The sequence below is a fragment of the Rattus norvegicus genome, chromosome 10 (assembly GCF_021556685.1).
Source record: "Rattus norvegicus strain SHRSP/BbbUtx chromosome 10, alternate assembly SHRSP_T2T, whole genome shotgun sequence".
Classification (NCBI taxonomy): Eukaryota; Metazoa; Chordata; class Mammalia; order Rodentia; family Muridae; genus Rattus; species Rattus norvegicus.
In genome coordinates this window covers 65,153,652-65,161,602 of record NC_141543.1, presented here as the reverse complement: position 1 = coordinate 65,161,602, position 7,951 = coordinate 65,153,652, and the positions used below count along the sequence as shown (strand labels likewise).

At 38.7% G+C, this 7,951-nt stretch overlaps 1 pseudogene; it reads left to right on the top strand.

The window, feature by feature from the left end:
• Positions 1 to 1,849: 1,849 nt before the first annotated feature.
• Rpl29l6 (ribosomal protein L29 like 6) lies at positions 1,850 to 5,308 on the top strand (annotated as a pseudogene).
• Positions 5,309 to 7,951: the final 2,643 nt, after the last annotated feature.

Here is a 7,951-nt window from a genome sequence, read left to right as displayed (position 1 = left end):
TTTTATTCTAGGGTTTTGGGCTCTCCAGCCTCTTGGTTCTTGTCCTCCAGGTAGTAACAGAGGTAGATTTCCTCTCATGGCTTGTATCTTAATTTGGATCACATTTAAAGAACTCAAGAAACTAAACATCGACAAACCAAATAACCCAATTAAAACATGGGGTGCAGATATAAGCATAGGTTTCTCAACTGCGGAATCAGAAATGGTTAAAAAATGCAATATTGATTTCCAATGTGGCTGTATGAGTTTGCATTCCCACTGGCAACAGAGGAGTGTTCCCCTTGCTCCACATCCTTGCCAACAGGAGCTGTCACTTTTTGATTTTAAGCATTCTGGCTGGTATAAGATAGAATCTCTGAGTAATTTTGACTTGCATTTCCTTGATGACTAAAGATGTTTCATGAAGTCTTATTTACTAATTTTTGATCTTAGTACCCAAACTCTTGGTGTTCTGTTCAGGAAGTTGTTTTCTGTGATAATGTATTCAAGGCTATTCCTCACCTCCTTTTCTATCAGAATTCATGTATGCAGTTTTATGTTGAGGCCTTTGATCCACCAATACTTGAGTTTTGGCAGGGTAGTAGCGATGAATCTATTTGCATTCTTCTACATGAAGATATCAGCTTAGACCATCATCATTTGTTGATGACGCTTTCTTCTTTCTATGTATGGTTTTGGCTTCTATGTCAAAAATCAAGTGTGCATTGTTGTGTGGGTTTATTTCTGATTTTTCCATTCAATTGAATTCATCAATGTGTCTGTTTTTATGCCAGTACCATGGAATTTTTATTACTATTGTTCTTTAGTACTGCTTGAAATCAGGGATGGTGATACCTCCAGATTTTTTTTATTGTTCAGAATTGTTTTAACTATCCTGGGTTTTAGTTTTTCCATATGAAGTTGAGTATTGTTCTTTCCAGGTCTGTAAAGCATTTTGATGGGAATTGTGGTGTTGAATCTGTAGATTGTGTTTGGTAGGTTGGACGTTTTTATTGTGTTGATCTGGATACATGAGCATGGGGGATCTTTCCATATTCTGATATCCTTTTCAATTTCTTTCTTTAAAGATATGAAATTCTTGTCATGCAGTCCTTTCACTTTCTTGGTTATAGTTACTCCAATATATTTTATTTTATTTGTGACTTGTGAACAGTATTGTTTCCCTAATTTCTTTCTCAGCCTGTTTATCATTTGCTCCCAATTTTTTGAAATAATTTTGTATTCAGCCACTTTGCTGAAGTTGTTTATCAGCTATAGGAATTCCCTGGTAGAAATTTTGGGGTCACTTATGTATACTATTATATCATCTGTAAATAGTGATACTTTGACTTCTTCCCTTCCATTTTGTATATCCTTTACCTTCTTTAGTTGTCTTATTGCTCTAGCAAAAACTTCAAGGACTATATTGAATAGATACAGAGAGAGTAGACAGCCTTATCATGTCTCTGATTTTAGTAGAATTGCTCTAAATTTCTTTCCATTTAATTTGATGTTGGCTATTGGATTGCTTTATGTTGTCTTTATTGTGTTTAGGTATGTGCCTTGAATTCTTGATCTCTCCAATACTTTTATCATGAAGGGGTGTTGGATTTTTTAAAAGGCCTTTTCTGTATCTAATAAGATTATTATTAGTTTTTTTCTGTCAGTTTGATTATATGGTGGATTACATTGATGCATTTTCATATATTGAACCATCCTGGTATCTCCGGGATGTAGCCCACTTGCTCATAGTAGATGATGTTTCTGATGTGCTCTTGGATTCAGTTTGAGAATTTTGCATCAGTATCCATAAGGAACATAGGTCTGAAATTCTCTTTCTTTGTTGTGTGGCTTAGGTATCAGGATGACTATGGCCTCAGAAAATGAATTTGGTGATATAGTAGAAAAATTAAAAATTCTGGCTTGGGGCTTCTTCCCAGCCTTAGACCATTTATGTTCCCAGATGAAAGACAGACAGCCTTTATATTTATAAATAGCCTTAGATAACCCAATAGCTAGACAGATATCTACCCTTCATGTTGATAAAATCTTTTTCCCTATTAATAACCCCAAGTTATCACTTATTATTGACTGTATTCCATCTGGGTGCTTTAAACTCCAATTGGGCAGCGCTCTGGGCTACATTCTCTTGGCCTTTAGCCATGGCAGCTCTCCTCCCTCCTGCATGTTCTTCCTTTATTCTGCAATGGTTTCTTTTTTCTCTTCTTCCCTCCTGGTCCTCTCTCTCCAAGCCCACAAAACCTCAAACACACCTATGTCTCTTCTGTATAGCTATTGGCTATTGACATCTTTATTTACCAATCACAGTTAACTAGAGACAGGGTCACTGCTGTGTCTACCGATGCTAGAGTCTACTTCTATGTGTAGATCTAGGTCTTGGGGGCTCACACTTAGCATTACAATAGACAATAAAAGACAAAACATCAACAAAAATTAACTTGGAGGCAGGGTTCCAAGGGCTACATGCAGACTCAAGATTGAAAGAACCCACACTTAACATTAGAATACAAACATTAGGCCAACCCACTACAGGTGTGTTTGTTCTGTTTCTAATTTTTAGAATAATTTGAGGAGTGTTGGTATTAGCTCTTCTTCCAAGGTCTGGTAGAGTTCTGCAATAAAACCCTCTGATCCTCCTTTTTTTTTTGCATGGAGGGTATTGGTGGAGGACTTTTAATTACTGCCTCTATTTCCTTAGGGGTAATAGGTCCATTTAGATTGTTTTCCTCATCTTGATTTAGGTTTGGTAAATGGTATCTATCAAGAAAATTATTCATTTCATTTAGATTTTCCAATATTGTGGAGTCCAGGTTTTTGAAGTAAGATCTAATAGTTCTTTGGATCTCTTCAATGTCTGTTATCATGTCCCTCTTTTCATTTCTGATTTTGTTAATTGGGATATTATCTCTTTGACTTTTTGTTAGTTTGGCTAAGTGTTTAATCTATCTTGTTGACTTTCTCAAAGAACCAACTCTTTGTTTCATTGACTTTTTGCATCATTCTCTTAGTTTCTATTTTATTAATTTCAGCCCTGAGTTTGTTTATTTATTGCCATCTACTCCTCTTGGGTGTGTTTGATTCTTTGTGTTCTAGAACTTTCAAGTATGTTGTTAGATCACTAATATGAGATCTTATTGGATCTTTATGGAGGCACTTAGTGCTATGAACTGTTCTCTTAGAACTGCTTTCATTATGTTCCATAGGTTTGGGTATATTGTACAGTCATTTTCATTGATTTGTAGAACGTCTTTAATTTCTTTCTTTATTTCTTTTCTGACCCAGTGGTTATTAAGTAAAGAGTTGTTCAGTTTCCATGAATTTGTAGGCTTTCTGTTGTTGCTGAAGTACAGCTTTAATTCATGATGGTCTGATAAGATATTTCAATTTTCTAGACTTGCTTTATGAGAGTATATCATCATTTTTGGAGAAGGTTCCTTGAGGTGCTGAGAAGAAGGTATATTTTGTTTTGTTGAAATGTTCTGTAGATATTTGTTAGGTCCATTTGATTCATAACATTGGTTAGTTTCATTATTTCTCTGTTTAGTTTCTGTCTTGATGACCTGTCCATTAGTGAGAGTGGGTGTTGCAGTTTCTCACTATTAATGTGTGGAGTTCAATGTATAATTTAAACTTTAGTAATATTTCTTTTATGACTGTGGGTGCCCTTGCCTTTGGGGCATATATATTCAGAATTGAGACAACATATTGATCGATTTTTAATCAATTATATTATAATGTATAATAATGTATGATCCGACATGTATAATGTGGAATTAAACTCATCTAGAACATCCTAACACATCCCTGTTGGGTTGATGATAAGGTCTGAGTGTTTCCCCTGAAGTCGTGCATTTAAATTTAATGGCCAACATGTAGTAGTAAGAGGTGGGCCTCTAGGGGGAACGGGAAACAAGGATTCCTCTTGTGAGTGAACGTAAGACCCATATAAAATAATTTTTATGTAGCAGTGAGCTCTCCTGTTCACACATCTTTTGCAGCACGTGGTCACAGCATTTCTTCCCTCTGGAGGATGCATAAAGCAGAATCTTGGAAGGAAGGAGACCCAGTTCAGCAATTGGTACTGAATGACTCTCCAACAGGCAGGAACACAGCAAGCATGGGAGCTGGCAGGTTTTACCCTCTCTCCTTCCATCTCCCGTGCTAAACATTTAGCTAAACTAAAGCCAGCCCCCAAAGTCTATTCCCTTATTTGGCCACTGACTCATTCCTAAGACGAAATACCAAGCTTCACCAATCAAAATTCATTATTTGGCTATAGTGGCTAACCTGGCCAATCATGCCTTACTAACTCATCCTAGCTCAGACTTCCCCTTTTCTTCTTAAACATCACTCCTGTAGAGACACCTTTTTACTGCCTTTGTCCCAGTAAAGTCAACCCCTTGATCCCCATCCCTCCCAGGTAATAAATCTCCTTGGTGCTGTGAACTTGGTTCTGGGTATGTTTTATACTGACTCTGAGGGACTGGTCCTTACAGGCACCAATGTCTTTGATTTTTCCAGCTTCTAGAACTGTGAGAAATGAACTTCTGCATTCTAAAGGATTTATTTTCATTTTAAACTCATGTATGTGTAAATGTGTGTCTCTGTGAATGTACACAATGTGGGTGCAGGTACCCATGGAAGCCAGAAGAGGGCGTAGGCTCTTCTGGGTCTATGGGTAGTTATGGGCATCTCAATGCGAGTGTTAGAACCTAACTCTGGTCCTTGGGAAAAATATCAAATACTCTTAACCACTGACCCACATCTCTCCAGCCTTGAAATTTCTTTTCATTCTTTCTTTTAAAATAATGTACTCAGCGCTGTGGCTTACCATGCAGACATAGCCAAGTCCAAGAACCATACCTCACACAACCAGTTCTGCAAATGGCACAGAAATGTCATTAAGAAACCCCACTCACAAATATACAAATCTCTTAAGGGGGTCGACCCCAAGTTTCTGAGGAACATGTGTTTTGCCAAGAAGCACAAGAAAGGCCTGAAGAAGATGCAGTCCAACAATGCCAAGGCAGTGAGTGCACGAGCAGAGGCCATCAAGGCCCATGTGAAGCCTCAGGCTGTCAAGCCCAAGATGCCAAAGGGCTCCAGCCACAAACTCAGCCGTCTGGCTTTTATCCTTCACCCCAAGCTTGGGAAGAAGATTCAAAGCTACATGGCCAAGGGTCATAGGCTCTGCCAATCAAAGCCCAAGGTTCAAACCAAGGCAGAGGCCAAAGCTCCAGGTAAGGCCCAGGCTTCAGCTCCAGCCCAGGCTCCCAAGGGTGCCCAGGCCCCTGTGAAGGCCCCATAGAAAAGGCTTCTGGCAGTGTGAAGACAGATGGACTGCTGTGACACACCCACTTACACACTCTTTGCAGATGACCGGTGTCCTATGCTGTTTTTACAAATAAACGAGACAAGAAAAAAAATAATGTACTCAATCTCAGATGTTTCCTTATGGTAGCACAAAATAGACTGAGTTAGTCAGGGTGACTTCACACAAATGGGGACTGAGCTCTAGAACAATATACATTCTGCTGACTGTGGATAAATATAGATCCATTTAGTCTAAAGTGAAATTTTAAATCCATATAGTTTGAATGTAAAATGCTCACCACAGGATCATGTTTGAATATTTGGTCAGTAGCTCATGATGTCATTTTGGAAAGTAGTAGAAAGTCCCAAAAGAATGAAACTGTGGTCTGGCTAGGGCAGGCCTTGAAGAAGGTATCCTTCTCGGGACATAGCCTGGGCTCTCACTATTTGCTGATGTGAATGGGCTATGTTGTAATCTCTCACTGCCATGGTTGGAGCTGCCCCAGCTGCCTGACTCTCATGCCACAGTGGTCTGAGATCCCTGAAATGGTCAAAACAAATCCTTCCTCCTTGGAGTTTTTTCTGTCAGGCATTCTGATTTGACATTGAGACAAGCAGAGCGGCTAACACAAAGGCCAAGGTTCATCCTCTGATGGTCTTCTAATTGCCAAGAGTGTAATGTTCAGGGTCTCCAATGGTTGCAATCTCTCTCCTTCGAGTCATTTAACAATTGATTTATGCATTTAGATACTCTGATGTTATATGCACAGCTATTTACAACTGTATGTCTTTTGGTAAATTTGTCCCTTTATCATTATTTAAGAGGCCTTTGTGGCTTATTTTTAGTGTTTGACTTTTTGTTTGGCTTATTTGTCTGATGAAAACATAGCAACTCTTCCAGTTTTTAGTTGCTTGGAATATGAATATATATATATATATATAAATGAATATTTCTTTGCCTGTTTACCCATTTACTCTGAATCTGTATGTATACTTTACAGTAAAGTGAGTTTCTTGTAGACAGCACATGGTTGAATCCCACACCCGATGTCCTTCCAGGTACTATATGTGTTTTGATTGGAGAGCCCTATCTGTTTATAATATAAAGTAATTAATTATTCACAGATGAATATTTGCTACTGTCACTTTGTAATTTGTTTTCTGGAACACTTGCTTTGTGCTTCTTTCCCTTAAATGAAGGACTGGTTTGTTTGGCTTATGGCGTAAGAAGGAATATAATCTTGCATGAGGCAGCTGAGCAAACTGTGTCTGAAGTTAGGTCTCCTCTTCCCCTCTTGTGTTCCCATGATGCATTTCACTGTGAAGATCCTTTGGATGTTTCCTTTTTATATTTTGTGCAATCAGTATAGAGAGGTTTATCTTCATTGTTATTATGAGGCTTAGATAAAGCATCTTATTTTAGTAACAGGCTGTTTTATGTGAGTAAGAATTATTTTTGGTCAGAGAGATGTAGGCTTTCATCCATGATTTTGCTGAGCTCCACCCTTTCTGTTTTAAGGTCTGTTATCTAATGTTACTATAGCAACATTTTACTTAAAATATGGTGTGTGCCAGTTTGTAACCCTTTACCTTCCAGCTTTGTTGTGTATTTAATTCTTTTGGAGTTCTTTCTCTCTCTCCCCCTTCTCTCTCCTCTTTCCCTCCCTTTTCCCTCCCCTGTCTTTTCCCATTCCTCTCCTTCTCTTCCTCCTCCCCTCCCTCCACTGTCCCTCCATCTCCTTTCCCCTTCTCTTCCTCTCTCCTCTCTCTCCTCCTCTCTCTGTCCTCCCTCTCTCTTTCCCTCATGGAACCATACCATCATATTTGCTTGGAAAATGTTCTGCTTTGAGCTTTATCCACGCTGTAGCATCTTTCTTATTTTGTTTATTTATTTACTTTTTTTAAAAAAAGATTGATTTATTTAATTTTATATGTATGAGTATTTTGTCTGCATGTATATCTGTGCCTGGTTCCCACAAAGATCAGAAGAGGACATTGGATTCCCTGAAGCTGGAGTTGCAGACAATTGTGAGTTGTCATGTGGGAATGGAACCTGGGTCCTCTGGAAGAGCAGCAAGTGCTCTCATTTGCTGAACCATCTCTCTAGCCCTAGCATTTGTGTCTTAAACAGATAGATACTACAAATATTTAAATCAGTGTGATTAACATTGCCTTTTAACTGATAAGGTATGCTCATTTACCTATAACTTTACCTAGTTCTCACAACTGGCTGTGAGCTCCATATTCATGCTTGATAGACACTCAGAAGAATATGTTGATGAACTTTAGTCATAAGGGAAATGCAAATCAAAACAACCCTGAGATTTCACCTCACACCAGTGAGAATGGCTAAGATCAAAAACTCAGGTGACAACAAATGCTGGCGAGGATGTGGAGAAAGAGGAACACTCCTCCATTGTTGGTGGGACTGCAGACTGGTAAAACCATTCTGGAAATCAGTCTGGAGGTTCCTCAGAAAATTGGACATTGAACTGCCTGAGGATCCAGCTATATCTCTCTTGGGCATATACCGAAAAGATGCCCCAACATATAAAAAGTCACGTGCTCCACTATGTTCATCGCAGCCTTATTTATAATAGCCAGAAGCTGGAAAGAACCCAGATGCCCTTCAACAGAG